The following is an 18,664-nucleotide window of genomic DNA, read 5'->3' as shown; positions in this document are numbered from 1 at the left end:
ACGGCCATGACCTTGTGAATTTTCCTATTTCCATAGTGTGCAGACAGGGATGACAAAGCCCACAGAAGGGCAGGTGGTAGCAGTAGGGGCCCCCTGGCCCAGGCAGACCTTGTGACTGCTCCCAGCTTAGCGGACAAGGAACACAGCAGTTGCACCTCTGTCCTCACAGCTCAGCACCTGCAGGATCCAAGGTATGTCCTCCCCGGGTGCTGGGGTTACTGCCGTCCCTCTACCCCACAGAATCAGTACAACCCATTCTAGTACCTGTACCTTCATCTTTCAGTCATCCCTACCGCGCATCCAGACCTTCTGTCCAGAAGGGACAAGTGCAAGGATGACAAGGACATTTTTGCATCATGTACAGAAACCTACTAAAGAGATGTATGGGTCACTGCAGGAGCAGGGCTCTTAACCAAGAGTCATTCATCTTTGTGATCCAGGACCATCTCAAGCCAAAGGGAAAATCCAGGTAGCTGAAATAGAATTAAGTTTGTGTCCTCTCAGTCCATTTTGGGGTCCCTTTTTAGCTTGTAGAGGGGGAAAAAAAAAAGCATCATGACCAGGAATGGTCAGAGTAGAATCCCAAATTTTCAAAATAGGCTTATATGACTCACCACCCCCTCTTGTCATTACTTGGGAAGCACCAAGGAGAGATGATCCCATGCTAGACCTGGCACATTGAGTGACTGTTAGCTTGAGCTGCCATAACAAAATACCACAGCCTGGGTGCCTTAAACAATAGACATGTACTTTCTCATCCTTCCCGAGGCTGGAAGCCCATGATTGAGGTGCTGGCAAATTCATGTTCTGGTAAGAGCCCTCTCCCTGGCTTGCAGGGGACTACCCTCTCATCATGTGCTCACATGGCCTTTGGTATTATCCATGATCCGGTGTCTTTTCCTCTTTTTGTAAGGACACCAGTTCTACTGGATCAGGACCCCACCCTTATGACCTTAATTATACTTCTAAAGGCCCTCTCTCTTAATACAATCACATTGGGAGCTAGGGCTTCCACCTGTAAATTTAGGGGGAACACAGTTCAGCCCATAACAGTAACCTCGATGAGAGAAGGAGATAGGGGTAAAGTTAGATGTCTGTAAGTTAAGTTTGGAGGAGACTATTCCAATGCTGGATAATACCACATGCCTGCAGATGAGAAAGCATGGCAGGACCATGGCATATGGTAACAATGGACCATCTCTTGGGTGGCCTTTGCATTATTAACCATAGGCAGTATGGAAAGCTGAAAACAAAATGCAGTTTTGTTTCAAGGGCTATAAGGGCACATGTGGCTTATGGAGCTGTGTTCTTAGTGCCTAGAACGGTGCCTGGCCTCTCACATGTGCTCAGTAAATTAATAGTCACTGGGCTTCTTTGCCTATTTCATTCTTTTAAACTCTCTCTCTCTCTTTTTTTTTTTTAAGGTTTTATTTATTTAATCAAGAGAGAGACAGAGACGGGGCAGAGACACAGGCAGAGGGAGAAGCAGGCTCCATGCAGGGAGCCTGACGTGGGACTTGATCCCGGGTCTCCAGGATCACACCCTGAGCTGTAGGTGGTGCTAAACTGCTGAGCCACCTGGGCTGCCCTAAACTCTCTTATTTCCATTTTATTTTGTGGAATGTTTGTCATTCTTGCCTTCTATGTCCTTAATATTTTCAACAATGTTTTTTTTCTCCCTTGGGCTATTTTCCATTTTTCTTTATTTTCTTTTTCCACTCTTTTCCTGAGTTCATGTTTCACCTCCTGATATCTTACCATCTTTTCCCTGTACTCTTTCTTCTTCTTCTTTTTTTTAAAGATTTTATTTATTTATTCATAGAAACACAGAGAGAGAATGAGAGGCAGAGACACAGGCAGAGGGAGAAGCAGGCTCCATGCAGGGAGCCCGACATGGGACTTGATCCCAGGACTCCAGGATCACGCCCTGGGCTGTAGGCGGCGCTAAACCGCTGCGCCACCCGGGCTGCCCCTGTACTCTTTCTTCTTAACGGCAAATCCCTTCATGTTTTTTAAACGTCCGGCAAGCATTTGGTTGAAACTTTTGTCTGCTCCGTGGCAGCATTTTCCTGGTAAGGGTTCCACACCTGTCACTTGTGTTTCCCATCCCTTTCCTGTGCTTGGAAAGATCCTTTGCATTTTCCTTCTGATGATTCATCTTTGGACAAGTAGAGTTTTTCCTGAACCAGTATGCTGAGGGAGAGTCATGTGAGATGGGGTCAGAGCAATGCTCCTCATTAGCCAGAATTTTCCTGATGACCCAGGGTTTACATATGAGCTCGATCAACCTTCACTTCTCAGCTTAGGCATGTCTGGGCAAGTTTGGCAACCCAGAGATGCTGGCCTCTGCCAAGGAGATTTGCATGATTTGGTTTTCATTTATTTATTCGTTTGTTACCTGGATGATGAGAGAAGTTTAAGTCCCAGTGCCTGGGGGCAGAGAGAGGTTGGGAAGATAGAGTGTCTGCAGTCAGCCTCCCAAGGACCAGGTTTGTAGCAGTCTGGACAGAGTTACTGCAGGCAACAGAAAACAGAGGTCTTCAGCTTTGGGGCCAGATGCTCATGTGAGAGAGGCCACAGCATCAGAGAGGGCAAGAGCTTCCCCCCTCTCCTGCCAGGATCAGGAGCTCAGGAACATGGGCTGAGAGGAACACAGTCCTGCTTTGGAATCATGTTAACTGAAATCTTAAGTTCTAGAGGACAGAAGCCAGCTGACCAACATGTGCAAGCACCCAAGCTTTTCTTTCTCCTTCCACCTTCTCCACGTTTCCAGTATAGCTGTCAACAATAAGACCGCCCTTCCCACGTCTTGCCACCCCTGGACACCTTCTGGCCCTGGACCCAAGCTTGGCCTAGAACTTTTGAAGACCTAGTTAGGAGTCTAAATATTTGAACATCTTTTTTTTTTTTTTTTTTTTTTTTTTAAGATTTTATTTATTTGAGAGAGAGAGAGCACAAAAGCAGGAAGGAGAGGGAGAGGCATGCTCCAAGTGGGGAGCCTGAGGCAGTGCTGGATTCCAGGACCCTGGGATCATGACTTAAGCCAAAGGCAGATGCTTAACAGACTAAGCCACCCAGGCATCCCAGTCTTTGAACATCTTAATCAAAGAAGAATCTATTATAGATCACAAGATCAAAGGAGGAATTGAGTATCCAACTCTATAGATGGGGCCCTGCCTCAGGTGGCTCAGCTAGAAATCCTCTTTGGACTACCCTTCACATTCAAAGTCCTGGAGAGAGAATCTTATCAATAATGTGAGAAAATAACTAAAATACACCAGCTGCCAAGGACTTATGTCATCTTTTTCATTTTTGCTTTTATAGAAGAAACACCAGTGCAGTATCATGCTTGAGCCTGTGCTCCTTAGAGATTACCTGACCATTTCATTTATTCAGTTAAGATCAAAGGAACCAAATGATAGCAATGGCCATACTTAATTGTCAAGAACCCTATACTCTTTACCCTGGGTAAAAACCAACCAACCACTCATTTCGCTATGGGTTTCAAATTAAAATGTGGTATTCCTTTGGAAATGTCCGTTTCCTTTTGTAATCTTTATGTAATAGGTTACCGTGGCTTTGGGGTCTTCATTTAGTTACTAAAAAGATTTGATCTCAACTCAGCCCCATCCATATCACCTACTGGTATGAGTTACACTGCGGAGCTCAGATGAAATGCTTGCTGAAAACCTGCCTAAACTCAACTCAGCAGTCTAAGAGGAATTCTGATGGGAAGGATTAGGAGAGGACTAAATTTGGGGAAAATTCAATTAAATCAATAAAAGGATTAGAAATTGGACCTAAATAAGAAAAAGGAATTCATGGAGAAGAAAAAGATGTTGCATTACACAGTCAAATTAAAACCCGAAGCAATTACCATTGAGATTTTTTGTTCAGGAAATGAATATCGACTACCTACTGGGTGCCAAATGATGTACTTCATACTAATGGTACCAAAATAGATAAGACGTAGGCCCAGAACTCATTGAGCAGTGGAAAAAGTCTTTGTTTCTGAGGAGTCATCAGGAACTGGGATCGGCAATCTATTTACTTCATATATTATATGCTTATTGAAGAGAATTTGGGAAACAGAGATTTAAAATTGTCTCTAATGCCACCAGCAGAAATAATCACTGTTAATGTTTTCTGTAGGTATATGTGGTTATAATAAACACTGACATTGATTAAATGCATTCCATGTTCCAGACTCCCATTTCATCATTAGCCCTATGAAGTGGGTACCATCGTCATCCTCATTTTACATATGAGGAAACAAGTTTTGAGATTAATCAGCTCAAAATTACATGGCAGAGGCAGAATTAATCCAAGGCTTATCTTGTTTATTCTCAAGCTCTCAAGCAGCCCAGGGACCAGAAGAACCCCACAGCCAAGGCTTTGTCATCAGAGGGGCAAGGCAGTTCTGAATACAGCCCCCTGGCTGCAACTCAGATCTGACTTTCAGAGGACAAATGCCCAATTCCTATGGAGAGAGAAGGGCTGAACTAGCTGTACTGTCTAAAAATCAAAACAAAACAAAACAGAAAATCTTGGTCTCTTTGGGAACTCTACAAGTAATGCAAGGGGCAAAGAAGATTTGTCACCCTGTGGGAGCAAGGCAACATATCAAAAAGGCTATGCCTGCTAGTATAGTGCTGCCACCTGGTGGAATTGATGACATAGGACACTGTGTCCAGCAAGACCAACCCTGAAACACTCCCTGGGAGGAGAAGAAATACATGGAGAGAACTTTACAAGAAGTTGAAAGTCTTGCATTAGCAGTTAGGGACAAGTTATAACTGCTAATGTCACCCCCTAATTCTCTCCATTTCCAGATAAAGGGATGAAGAAACTCAGATTCTATATATTTTCCTATATATAATCATAAAAAATATTTTCTTCTATACTTTATTCTAATGAAATTACCTCTGATGTTCACACACCTTAAATACTAAGTAGATCTACTAGGTCATTTTCAGGAGTTGGTTGGCCAGCATCTAACATCAAGAATAGGGCACAGAGTAAGTGATCAAAAAGTGCCATCTGGGGACTCCAGGCTGGCACAGCTGGTAGAGCATGCAACTTTTTTTTTTTTTTTCTAAGATTTTATTTATTTATTCACAAGCCACACAGGGAGAAAGAGAGGCAGAGACACAGGCAGAGGGAGAAGCAGGCTCCATGCAGGAAGCCTGACGCAGGACTCGACCCCAGGTCTCCAGGATCATGCCTTGGGCTGAAGGCAGCGCTAAACCGCTGAGCCACCCCGGCTGCCCAGCATGCAACTCGTGATCTTGGGGGTTGTGAGTGTGAGCCCCATGTTGGGTATAGAAATTTTTTTTAATTTAAAGTAAATAAAAAAGTATTGGGCTCCCCACAAGGAGCCTGCTTCTCCCTCTGCCTATGTCTCTGCCTCTCTGTGTGTCTCTCATGAATAAATAAGTAAAATCTTTAAAATAAAATGAAATAAAATTGAAAGTCCTAGGGGCTCCAAAGGAGCACAGTATGAAAATTACTGTCTCTGGATGATCATGTGAGTCATTGAATTGACACTGAAAAAGATAACTAACATTCTTAAGGAAGATTTTGAAAAAAAAAAAAAGAAAGTTGTGTTTAAATTGAACTTGGATGACCTAGTCAGATCTCCTATCGATTTAAATTAAATCTAGAATGAGGAGCCCCTGTGTCTTTCCTTTTCAATTGAATTTCTCATTGATAGTCAGTTAGCAGGGGCTTCTTGTTTAGCATTTTGCATCTTTTTTGCTTTCCACACTGCCACACATCTAATGAAAGAAAACATTTAAAGATTATTGGGTTTAAATGAAGTTCTGGAAAAAGCAAATTTAATCTATGGCAGAAAAGCAGAAGAATGGTGGCTCCCTCTAGGAGGAAGGGTGAGGGTAAAGATTTGCTGAGAAGGAATACTGGAACATTTGGGGATGATGCGGGAATGTACGTTTGTCAAAACGTTAATGGATATGCACTTAAGATTTTTCTCATTTCATTGAATTTAAATTTCACATTTAAAATATGTGAATACAGGGACACCTGGGTGGCTCGGCAATTGAGTGTCTGCCTTCGACTCAGGGCACGATCCCGGGGTCCAGGATCCCGGGGTCCAGGATCAAGTCCCACACCCGGCTCCCCATGGGGAGCCTGCTTCTCCCTCTACCTATGTCTCTGCCTCTCTCTCTGTGTGTCTCTCATAAATAAATAAATAAAATCTTTAAAAAAATAAAATATGTGAATACATACAATGGAATATTATTCAGCCTTAGAAAGAAAGAAAATCCTGTCACTTGCTATTATGAGGATGAGCCTTAGGAACATCATGCTAAGTGACATTAGCCAGTCTCACAAAGGTCTTGTAAAGGCGTAACCTTAGAGCATCTGCTCATGGCAAACTGACCATCTCTGATTTTTGCAACTAGGAACTTAACCTAACAACCTTATCTAGGTGAGGACACTACATAAGTCAGGATCTGGCAGGAAAAGGTGACTCAAACAAGGTAACTGAAGAGAATTTAATAAAAGGACTGTTCAACAGAGATGCGAACAGGTTCAAGGGATGGCTCCCCTCCACCTGGACTCCACCGAGGTCTCCACCCTTTATGTAAGCTTGTGCTCCAGCCCTCTCTGTGTTCCATCTTAGTTCAGGTAGCCCATACTTAGTCCCTCTGAGGGTGGAGGTGTGGGCTCTGTCAGTGGTTGACAGTCCCAGTGAGCAATCAACTTACCTGGGGAACCTTTAAAATACATCAGTGTCTGGGCCCCGCCGCCAGAAGTTCTAACTTAATGGGTCTCTGGTGCAGCCCGGGCATTGGTACTGTTTAAAAGCTCTCAGGAGATTCCAGCAGGCCCAGATCAATTATTTCAGACTCTCAGGGATGTAGGCCTGGGTATTTTTTCGAATCTCCCCAATACAGCCAGAGCCGAGAAGCTCTGCTCTGTTTTCTATCAAAATCTGTTGTTTTAGCATAAACTTGGGGCTCCGTTATCCTTAGACCTTCCTTTCAAAGTGGATTTCAGAAGCAAAATAGTTCAATTTAAAAATTGAGCATCGATTTATTTCATCCTAATAACACCACTTGGGGTATTGTCAGTATCTCTGGCCAGAGCAGAGTCAAGAACAAGGGAATAGAGAAAAGCAACATCAATATTTCAGAGCAGCATTTTTCACTATAGCCAAAAGGTAGTTTCCACTGACAAGTGGGTGGATAAACAGAGTGTGATGTGTGCGTGAATGGAATACTACTCAACCTTGAAAAAGAGGGAGAGTCTGACACACACTACAACATGATGAACCATGAGGACCTCATGCTGAGTGACACAAGCCAGCCACAAAAAAGATAAATACTCTATGACTCCACTTACATGACGGACTTACATAGCCAAATTCATAGGGACAAAATAGAAGGGTGGTGGCCAGGGGCTGGGGGAGGGGAGAACAGGAGAATTGTTCAACAGGTCTAGGGCATCAGTTTTGTTTTGTAAGATGAACAGAATTCTAAAGATGGGTTGCACAGCAATGTCTTAACGCCATACCTAAAAATGATTAGGATGGTAAATTTTATCTGTACATTACAATTTAAGCACATTTTTAAAGCAGGAATGTTTAACTAGTTCACGTTATACCTTTGTACACACATTAGACAAGAGAAACTCAGTCTTCCTCCTGCCCCACCCCTAGGCTTGCTCTGGATACTGGGGAACAAATCTTACTATCTTCCTTTCTTCTTAACCTGGCCTGGTGGGAAGATCCGGCTGGGCCTAAGAACATGAACTAACTGGAAAAGGAAAACAACTTCGCAGGCTCCTGCTAATTCTTCATGTGGTCAGCGAGGGTGTCCAGAGTGAGAGGCTCAGCTGTCCAGAAGGAAGCCAACAAGGACTCTGTCGTGGGAGGGACAACCTGGGGCAGGGTGGAGGAGGAGAAAAGTGGAAGTAAAACTTCTCTGCATAATAAGGCAGAAGGAAGAGGATGTTATTGCCATTGGTACTGCTGTAGGAAAGTGTTTTTCATTGACATGGATCCCTACTCTACTGTCTCTGAGCAGTGTTTATCATGCGAGCTGCATATGTGGGCTTCTGGCCAAGAGTCACCCTCAGAGGGGCTGGGGAATCCCAGGGGAAAGGGGGCCCTGTGATGTCACCTGGCCCTGAGGAAGAGAGCTCACAGGGTCTGAGGGACTCGGAGCAATGCCCATCCTGGGCTCCTTTGCTGGAGCTCTTTGGCCACAGGATTCTAAACGAAACTCACCATCAGCTTTATTTACCATCTTCCACTGTGTCACTCAGGGTAAAGGTACAGATACTAGAGCAACAACAGCCTGTGTAAGCTTCCCTGGGCAGCCTACAGAACCGAAGAGGGTTAAGTTTGAGAAACCGAAAGTGAGGCTGGAGCTCCTTATGCCCTCCAGAGGACTCTTATATTGTATTTAACATTTTCCCCCTTTCAATCCTAGGAACAATAGTTAGCATCTACTTTTTCTTCTGTGAAAATCAACAAGGACCAACCAAAAGAGATTATTTATTCAGGGCTAGCTATAGCAAAGGAGTCAGCCACCATCACACATTTTGGCAGACTCAGAAGCAGACAGAGGAATGGGAAAGCTTTATCATGGAAAGAAGGGAAGGCCATGTCCATGCTCCTGTTGGAGGCTGTTGGCAGGTGCAAGCTATAGGCTGCCTAACTAGAAGTGGGGTTTTTTACGTGACTGGTCAGGAACGTATATTTGCTTTACATTAGGGGCAAGAATTAAGGAGGCTGACAGTTATAAATAAAGTGCTGACCATTTGGGTCTAATGGTTACAGCAGTTCTTGCTTGACTTCCTGGACTGGGTGGTAGAGACAGAGGTCTGACTTCCTACAAGTCTGACTTACAGAGAGTAGAGTGGCTGCCTGGGATGGTTGCTGCAGGGTGTAGGTTAGAGTTCTCTTGCATATGTGACCTGGCCATTGTCCATTCGTATATTTAGTCTCTCCCTACCAAACCTTGAGGTGCTTCAGCCCGATAGTCCAGTGATGGTGGATTGCAGAAATACAAAAGCTGGGCAACCGAGGGCAGTGCAGCTTTCTTTGCTCCCCCTCTGCTCAGGCCAAAGTGGCAATGGCAGTATCAGATCAAAGGGGATAGTGGTCCAGAAGTTCCAGGTGTGGCTACTACCAGGATGGAAAGCAAGGAGTGGCAGGTAACAACAGGGAAGCCACGTCCACAGTGTGAGCCAGCTCAGAAGTCACAGTGACAGCCCTTTCCCAAATGTAGAAGAAGAAGGTCACCTTGACAGTAGAAGGAAGCACTCCAGTTCTGTTGTCTAAAATAAGGGTATTCCTAGAGAGTGCAATCCTTTGATAAAATCCCTAATATCCCTGAGTTTTTATTTCAGAGTTTGCCATTGAAAGTGACGTAAACCAGTCAATACGTCCTAGCATCAGACTTGTAAACAGCTTCTTTGCTTCCCTTCTCCCACATTCAGTTGGCCCCAAGCTCTAGCTAGAAATCTTCAAATTTCTGAAGGTCTCTGAGGGGACCCTTGGCTGGCTAGGTTGGTTAATTGTCTGCCTTTGGCTCAGGTCACAATCCCAGGGTCCTGGGACTGAGCCACACATCAGGCTCTGTGCTCAGTGGGGAGCCTGCTTCTCTCTCTGTCTGCCACTCCCCCCTGCTTATGCTTGCTCTCTCCCTTTCTCTGTCAAATAAATAAAATCTTTTTTTTTAAGCGTCTCTGAGAATCATCCTCTCCCACCTGACCCCGTAAGATTTGGTTATGATTCTCATAGGGCTTATGATTGCTGTATGGTTTGTTGTATTCATATTAACTTCCCTTAACCTTCACCAGACTGCAAGCTCTCTCTGTTTTATCACCTGCAGGGCTGTTATAGGCATTACAAAGACACTAGCTGATCTGTGTCTCTGTGACAGATGAACACCTTCATTCTCCCAGTCTGTACAGAGAAGCTTTTTCCTTCCAAAGCAGAAGACAGGTGCTGGAGGACACAAAGACCAGACAGGCACCACCTCAGGCAGTGAGAAGAGCAACCAAATAGTTAAATACAATGTGGTAAGTGCTAAGTAAAGGACTGGGAAGTCCCAAGTACCTTGGGAACGCAAAAAAGGAGATGACTTGCTTTGATAGGCAAATCAGGCTTCACAGAAGAGCTAATGTTGGAAGGATGACAGGAGATTCTCCTTGCAGAGAAGGGGTGAGACATCCAGGTAGAGGGAGAGGTTTGGGAATGTGGATGGCAGACAGGTGGAGGGCTGGTGGAGATGGAGCTGCCCATCTCCACAGGGACAAGGTTGTGAAGGACCTTGTTTGCCATTTCTATAGGCATTTGGATTTCATTCTAGTGGCAACGTAGAGTCTATGCAGGCTGCTAAGCAGAGGAATGTCAAACATCTGTGTTTTCTTATAATTTTGGCATCCATGTGGCAGATGGATGGGGATGCCCAGTTAAGAGACTGCAGATTGTAGGGACCCGAAGTAGGACAAATGATGAGGATAGAAAGGAAGAGTGGGCTTAAGATGTATTAAGGAAGCAGAATTAGTGGGACTTGGGAAGGGGATGTAGTTTTGGAATGTTGGTGAGGTCCAGAGCTGATGGCCAAGAAAGAATTCTTGTGATGTCTTTTGTGCAAAAAAGGTGATTTTATTAAAGCACAGGGGCAGGACTCATGGGCAGAAAGAGCTGCTACACTGGAGTTGTGAGGCATGGTTGGCTAATGATATACTTAGGAGTTGGGGGAGCTGAAGCATTTGCCTTCAGCTCAGGGCGTGATCTCAGAGTCCCAGGATCGAGTCCCACATCAGGCTCCCTGCTGGGAGCCTGCTTCTCTTTCTGCCTGTGTCTCTGCCTCTCTCTCTCTCTTTCTTATTTTATTTATATATTTATTCTTGAGAGAGAGAGAGGCAGAGACACAGGCAGAGGAAGAAACAGGCTCCATGCGGGGACCCCGATGCGGACACAATCCCGGGACTCCAGGATCATGCCCTGAGCCAATGGCAGGTGCTAAACCGCTGAGCCACCCAGGGATCCCCTCTGCTTCTCTCTTTGTCTCTCATGAATGAATAAATACAATCTTAAAAAAAAAAAAAAAGATAGTCGGGAGCATCCTGGAGGAATGTTACCCTCTGCTTGCCTCAAGTGTTTGTCAATGGGCTGCAGGTTATAAGGACATTTAACTTTATCTACCTTTCCTTCTGCCTTTGTTTCCTATGTCAGAGGGAGTGAAACAGAAGAATTGAGGGTGCTAGGCTCTTATTTTAGACTACTGGATTCGTGATAAGGAATTATAATTGAGAGGTTCAGTGCTGGTTTATGACGGGCATGCCCGGGGAAGGGGCACCAGTGGCCATTACAGAGAGGAGAGCACACCACATACATTCCATAGCCGAAATCACAAGGTTTCTCTGAAAGTCTGTAAATCACTGAAATTCTCTTCTGCTCCTGCGGTGCAAACTGCTCTCCTTGGTAGTTTCAGGCAGGCAGCTTGCCAACAGGCACAAAGGGAAGTCTCGCTGTACTACCTCCTGTGTGGAGTTTGCTTTGATAACTCTGCCCTGCCTTTATTCTCTAATGGTCTGTGCTCGATTGGTCTCCCGCATATATGAGTAAATATCAGCTGTGATGAGTGTCTCTGAATTATTCTTTGATAGTTATTTCTGGAATCTACATTGAGATCAGTCCACCTTAGTTCCCATGTTGGAGCCTATATGTGGCATCTCTTCTGGACACCTTGAATTCTGAATTGTCCTTCAGCCCCTCTGGAGGATCTCTTTGGGTGACCATTAAGATTTATGACTCCTGGATGCTAAAACTGGTCTCTGAGTAGTGCTAGATCCACAGTAGCTGCCCCCTTTTTCCTTTCCCCCATTGGTGGAAGAAAAGCCAGTGGTTAAGCCTTGATTATCTCTGATCTCTGTCAAGTGGCAAACAACTGGGAGCCCCGTATCTCTTTGGATTTTTTTGTTGTTGTTGTTCCTGTTTTTCCTGAAGATTCTAATATTTGGGAAACCTGTATGTATGCCTTGAGATCACAAGACAATGGGTTTTATCAAGCACTTGCCACCCTCAACTATAAAGCTGAAAATTCAGTTATGTCATATCCAACACTGTTGATTTATTATATTTTTTGACTATTAATAGAACCCTTTGTGTTCTTTGTCTTATGCCCTATATTTACTTTTGCCAGTTCTCTGAGTATCTATAAATGAACAAAGCCTTATCCTTCCTTGCAAAGGAAGGAAATATTTTTTAGCAGTTTGTTAATAATTATATTTCTTTTGTATTTGTAGAAATTTAAAAAAAATTTTTTAAGATTTTTATTTATTTATTCATGAGAGATACAGAGAGAGAGGCAGAGACACAGGCAGAGGGAGAAGCAGGCTCCATGCAGGGAGCCCAACGAGGGACTCTATCCCGGGTCTCCAGGACCAGGCCCTGGGCCGAAGGCAGGCGCTAAACCACTGAGCCACCCAGGGATCCCCCCCAAAAATTTTTTAAGTAGACTTTCTGTCCAGAGTGGAGCCCAACACAGGGCTTGAACTCACAATCCTGAGACACTTAACTGACTGAGCCACCTAGGTACCCCATATATTTGTGGAAATCTTTTTAAGCAGCTTTATTGAGAGGTAATTCACATACCATGAAATTCATTAATTTAAAGCATAAATATAGTAGGTTTTAGTATAGCCACAGAGTTATGCAGCCATCACCACACTTTTAGAACATGTATTCTCACCCCAAAGAGAAACCCATACTTATTAGCAGTCACTCCCTTTTCTCCCTAACAGCTGTGCCCCTACCCCTACCCCAAGCTCTAGGCAACTACTAATCTATTTTCTCTATATATAGATTTGCCTATTCTGGGTATTATATTTCATATAAATGGAATCATACAATATGTGGTATTTTGTGACTGGCTTCTTTCACTTAGCATAATGTGTTCAGAGTTCATCCATATTGTAACCCATACCAGTACTTTATTTCTTTTTAAAACCAAATGATATTCCATTGTATGGATATAACACATTTTGTTTATTCATTCATCAGTTGATAAGCATTTGAGTTGTTTCCACTTTGGGGCTATTATGAATAATGATTCTATGAACATTTGTATATAAATTTTTGTGTAGACACGTGTTTTCATTTCTCTTGGGAATATTCCAAGGAGTGGAATTGCTGGGTCATATGGTAACTCTATGTTTAACTTTTTTGAGGAACTGCCAAACTGTTTTCCAAAGCGGCTGCACCATTTACATTTCCATCTGTAGTGTATGAGGGTTCCAATCATATCCTCCCCAACACTTATTACTGTCTTTTTTGACGATCTTAGTGGTATGAAGTTGTATCTCATTGTATTTGGCATTTCTCTGATGGCTACTTATCTTGATCAGATATATGATTAGCAAGTAGTTTCTCCCATTCTATGGATTTTTTTTCCCCACTTTTTTGATGGTGTCTTTTTTTTTAAGATTTTATTTATTTATTCATGAGAGAGACAGAGACATAGGCAAAGGGAAAAACAGGCTCCATGCAGGGACCCCAATGTGGGACTCGATCCCAGGACTCCAGGATCATGCCCCGAGCCAAAGGCAGACCATTAACCACTGAGCCACCCAGGTGTCCCTTAATGGTGTCTTTTGAAACACAAAAGCTTTTAATTTTGGTGAAGGCTAATTTATGTTTTTCTTTTTCACTTGTGCTTTTGATGTCACATTTAAGAAGAGTTGCCTAACTCAACGTAATAAAGATTTACTATTTCTATCTAAGAATTTTACAGTTTCAGCCCTCCTGTTTAGGGTCTATCACCATTTTGAGGTGATTTTTGTATATGATATGAGAAAAGAGTCCAGCTTCATTCTTTTGCATGTGGATATCTAATTGTTCCAACACCATTTACTGAAAAACCTATACTTTCTCCCATTGAATTATCTTGCTAACCTTGTTGAAAATCAATTAACTACAAATACAAGGGTTTGTTTCTGGACTCTGACTTTATTGATCTGTAAGTTTTTCTTTACACCATAACCACATCGTCTTTGCTTTGTAGTAAGTTCTGAAATTGAGACCTGTGAATCCTCTGATTATATTGTTTTTCTTTTTTTCTAAATTATTCTGGCCACTCACAGCCGCATCCCAGGAGTCCTATCAGACACCTTTTTTTGGTTGTTAATTATTGGAGATTAATCAGCCACAAGACTTTTTATGTCATTTGTGAACACCATAGGTTATATCTAATTCAAACATGCATTATCTTCTATCAAAGAGGAGGGAAATGTATACAAATAAAAAAGAAACAATTGAAATTGGTTTTTCATGACCTGGAAAATAAAGAACTCTAGCTGATATCAATTGTTTAAATATACTGAATGTGTGCTTTGGGAATGCAGATGGAGTAGGAGTAATTGCTTCTGGCTTCTTAGAGCTTCATGACACACCATGACATTTTTTTTTCCACCCCATGAAATTGTAAAAGTTCTGAGTACAAGGCTCTTTCTTCTTCCATTCTCTACCCGAAGTAATAGGGAAGTTCAATAGAAATACATGCAAATGAGCCCTGTTAAGGTATGAAGGAACTCCTATCTCATCAATTCCTCCAATAGTTACCTAGCTTTCCTGACAGTTCGATATTTTCAATGTACAGATATGTGATGGTTAATTTTGTGTCCATTTAAGGGGTGTTTGGGAATGAAATGAACATTTAAATCTGGACTATCCTCCAAAATGTGGATGGGCCTCACCCACTCACTCGAAGTCCTGAAGAGAACAGAGAGACCAGCCTCCCTGAGCAAGAAGGAATTCACCAGCAGACTGTCTTTGGACTTCACGTGCACCATCCACTCTCCTGGGTCACAAGCCTCTGGGCCACATTGAAGATTTGGACTTACCAGTCTCCGTAGTAGTGCAAGCCAATTTCTTGGAATAAGTCTCTCTCTATATGGACACATCCCATTGATTTGTTTCTCTGGAGAACCTTAATGAATACAAGGTATAAATAATTTCTAAACAAATGGATTGGTATATCTTTGCCTACCTCCAGAGAGAATTTATAAATTGCATTATAAAACACCTTAAAATTAAAGGTGCCTCTATTTTGATTGACTTATAGAAACTAATTGTCTTTTTTAATTGAAGTATAATTGACATAACATGTTATATTAGTTTCAGGTGTACAATACAGTGATCCAGCAATTCTGTAATTTATTCAGTGTTCATTACATTAAGTGTTCTCTTAATCCCCTTTATCTATTTCACCCATCCCCCATCTACCTTCCCTCTGGCAACCATCAGTTTGTTCTCTGTATTTGTCTGTTTTTTTTTTCTCTTTTTTCTTTGTTTTGTTTCATAAATTCCACATGTGAGTGAAATCATATATATTTGTCTTTCTCTGTCTGACCTATTTCACTTAGCATAATACCCTTTAGGGGGCAGCCCCGGTGGCGCAGCGGTTTAGCGCCGCCTGCAGTCCAGGGCGTGATCCTGGAGACCCTGGATCGAGTCCCATGTCAGGCTCCCTGCATGGAGCCTGCTTCTCCCTCTGCCTGTGTCTCTGCCTCTCATTCTCTCTCTGTGTTTCTATGAATGAATGAATGAATGAATGAATGAATGAATAAATAAATAAATAAATAAATAAATAAATAAATAAATAAAAATACCCTTTAGGTTCATCCATATTGTTGCAAATAGCAAGATTTCATTCTTTTTATGACATAATAATATTCTACTGTGTATATATATCTTTATTCATCTATTAATGGACACTTGGGTTGCTTCCATATTTGCCTGTTGTAAATGCTGCAGTAAATGTAGGGGTGTATATATCCTTTTTTTATGATTTATTTTATTTGACAGAGAGAGAGCACAAGCAGGGAAAGCAGCAGGCAGAAGGAGAAGCAGGCTACCAGCTGAGCAGGGAGTCTGATACGGGGTTCCATCCCAGGACCCTGGGATCATGACCTGAGCCAAAGGCAGACGTTTAACCAACTAAGTCACTCAGGTGCCCTATATATCTTTTTGAATAAGTATTTTCCTTTTCTCTGGGTAAATATCTAGTAGTGGAAGTACTGGATCATATGGTAATTCTATTTTTAATTTTTTTTAAAGATTTGTTTATTTATTCATGAGAGATACAGACGAGAGTGAGGCAGAGACACAGGCAGAGGGAGAAGCAGGTTCCTCACAGGGAGCCCGGTGTAGGACTCGATCCTGGATCCCAGGATCATGACCTGAGCCAAAGGCAGGTGCCCAACCATTGAGCCACCCAGGCATCCCTCTATTTTTAATTTTTTAAGGAAACTCCATCCTGTTTTTCATAGAGTATTTGGGAATTGGCTACAAACTGGCTACACCAATTTGCCTTCTCACAAATAGTGCAGGAGGGTTCCTTTTTTCCCACATCCTTACCAATGCTTGTTATCTTATGTCTTTGTGATTCTAGCCATTCTGATAGGTGTGAGATGACATCTCATCATGGTTTTTTTTTTTTTTAAGATTTATTTGTTTTATTTTGAGAGACAGAGAGAGTGCACAAGCAGGGGAAAGGGCAAAGAGAGGGAGAGAGAATCTGAAGCAGGCTCCATACTCAGTGTGGAGTCTGACTCCAGGATTGATCCTACAACCACAAGATCATGACCTGAGCTGAAACCAAGAGTCGGTTGCTTAGCCCACTGAGCTACCCCACTCATTGTGATTTTGATTTATATGTACCTAAGGACAAATGATGAGGAGCATCTTTTCATGTGTCTGATGACCATTTGTATGTCTTCTTTGTATGTCTATTTAGATCCTCTCCCTACCTTTTAATCAGATTACTTATTTTTTTGGTGTTGAGTTTATAAGTTCTTTATGTAGTTTGGATATTAACCCTTTATTGGATAGATATATCATTTGCAAATATCTTCTCCCATTCGGTAGGTTGCCTTTTCATTTTGACGATGGTTTCCTTCACTGTGCAAAATATTGTTATTGTGGTGTAGTCCCAACTGTTTAATTTTGCTTTTGTTTCCCTTGCCTGAGGAGACCTCTAGAAAAATGTTTCTACAGCCAATGTCAGAAATTACTACCTATATTTTCTTGTAGGAGTTTTACGGTTTAGGTCTGAGATTTAGGTCTTTCATCCATTTTTATTTTTGTGTATGGTATAAGGAAGTGGTCTGCTTTCATTCTTTCACATGTAGCTGTTCAGTTTTCCCAGCATCATTTGTTAGAGAGACTGTCTTTTGCCCTTTGTATATTCTTGCCTCCTGTGTCATAGCTTAAATGACCATATAAGAATGGGTTTATATCTGGGCTCTCTATTCTGTTCCATTGATCTGTGTCTATTTTTATGCCTGTTTTGATTTTATAGTATAACTTGAAATCTGCGATTGTGATACCTTAGTTTTATTCTTCTTCCTTAAGATTGTTTTGGCAATTTGGGTCTTTTGTGGTTCCAAACAAGTTTTAGGATTATTTATTCTAGTTCTCTGAAAAATGTTGTTGGTATTTTGACAGATATCGCATTAAATCTGTAGATTGCTCTGAGTAGTACAGACATTTTTACAAGATCAGTTCTTCCAATCCATAAACATAGAACCAGAAACTAATAATCTTTCATATAAATCTAGGAGAATTCAAGAAAAGAAAAAAATATTTAATTCCATATGCTTTAGATATACTGATTTGACTATTTTGATTTAAAAACAATAGTACGTTTTCTCTGTTTTAAACAAAGAAAAAAATAAAATATTGGAAGCTAATATTCTAGCTTTTGCAAGATCTGGATTTATTTATTCCTATAAAGTCTTACTAATATGAACTTCCTGAATCATTTACTAGCCTTGCTCTTCAAATAACCTTATGTTAATAATTATCTGACAATATAGAAATATTAAGAAATGTATATGCCCAACTACACTGAGTTATAATTATATCTCTTTTAAAGATTTGGTTTTAAGAATTTCAAGCAATGTTAGGCAGCCCGGGTGGTTCAGCAGTTTAGCGCCACCTTCAGCCCAGGGCCTGATCCTAGAGACCCGGGATTGAGTCCCATGTCGGGTTCCCTGCATGGAGCCTGCTTCTCCCTCTGCCTGTGTCTCTGCCTCTCTCTGTGTGTGTCTCTCATGAATAAATAAATAAAATATTTTAAAATAATAAAAATAATAAAAATAAAAAAATAAAGAATTTCAAGCAATGTTAAAACCTATTTAGAATTAGTTACTCCACTTCCACATAAAATTCACTATATCACCCCTCTGATAATATTTGATGGCAACAGTGATCATATTATTCTATAGCCTCAGCTTAAACCGTAACATCAAGATCTTAAATTGACTTTGAGACCCTGTACTAATTGAGTTAATTAATAAATAACCTTTGACTGATCAAAATTCAAAAAATTAGAGAATATAAAAACAAACAAGCATAGTTTTAATATATCTGCCATTGCCTCCTACTTTTATTCTCTAGAGAATGACCATCAGTTAGTAGATTAATAAGTGATATACGGATGCCTTCAGGTCATATTAGCATGCATGATACCATTTGCCCCACTAAGGACTTGCAGAATGAATAAATGTGGAATATGTGTTTACAGTACACAACCAGGTTGTCCTTGTAGAGCACTGCTAAGGCAGTTGACTATGGCAGACAGTGCTCGGTTACTTCCCTCCCAGTTTTCTCTGCACC

The 18,664-nt window shown here is 41.8% G+C and overlaps 1 long non-coding RNA gene across 3 annotated transcripts in view; it reads left to right on the top strand.

Moving 5' to 3' along the window:
- The window catches only part of LOC112670668 (uncharacterized), a 34,365-nt gene extending 16,629 nt beyond the window's left edge, over nucleotides 1-17,736 (top strand). For 2 of the 3 annotated variants that reach the window (XR_004804557.2, XR_003143132.3), the window contains 4 exons: nucleotides 37-191; nucleotides 284-469; nucleotides 9,867-10,056; nucleotides 14,675-17,736. This is a non-coding gene — a long non-coding RNA (uncharacterized LOC112670668). Of the gene's footprint in view, nucleotides 1-36; nucleotides 192-283; nucleotides 470-9,866; nucleotides 10,057-14,127 lie in introns of all 3 variants that reach the window. The other variant, XR_003143133.3, reaches the window with a different exon arrangement.
- The last annotated feature ends 928 nt before the right edge of the window (nucleotides 17,737-18,664 follow it).

Source organism: Canis lupus, chromosome 14, assembly GCF_003254725.2.
Source record: "Canis lupus dingo isolate Sandy chromosome 14, ASM325472v2, whole genome shotgun sequence".
NCBI lineage: Eukaryota > Metazoa > Chordata > Mammalia > Carnivora > Canidae > Canis > Canis lupus.
The sequence above is the reverse complement of the archived record's forward strand: the minus strand, read 5'-3'. Positions and strand labels throughout refer to the sequence as shown.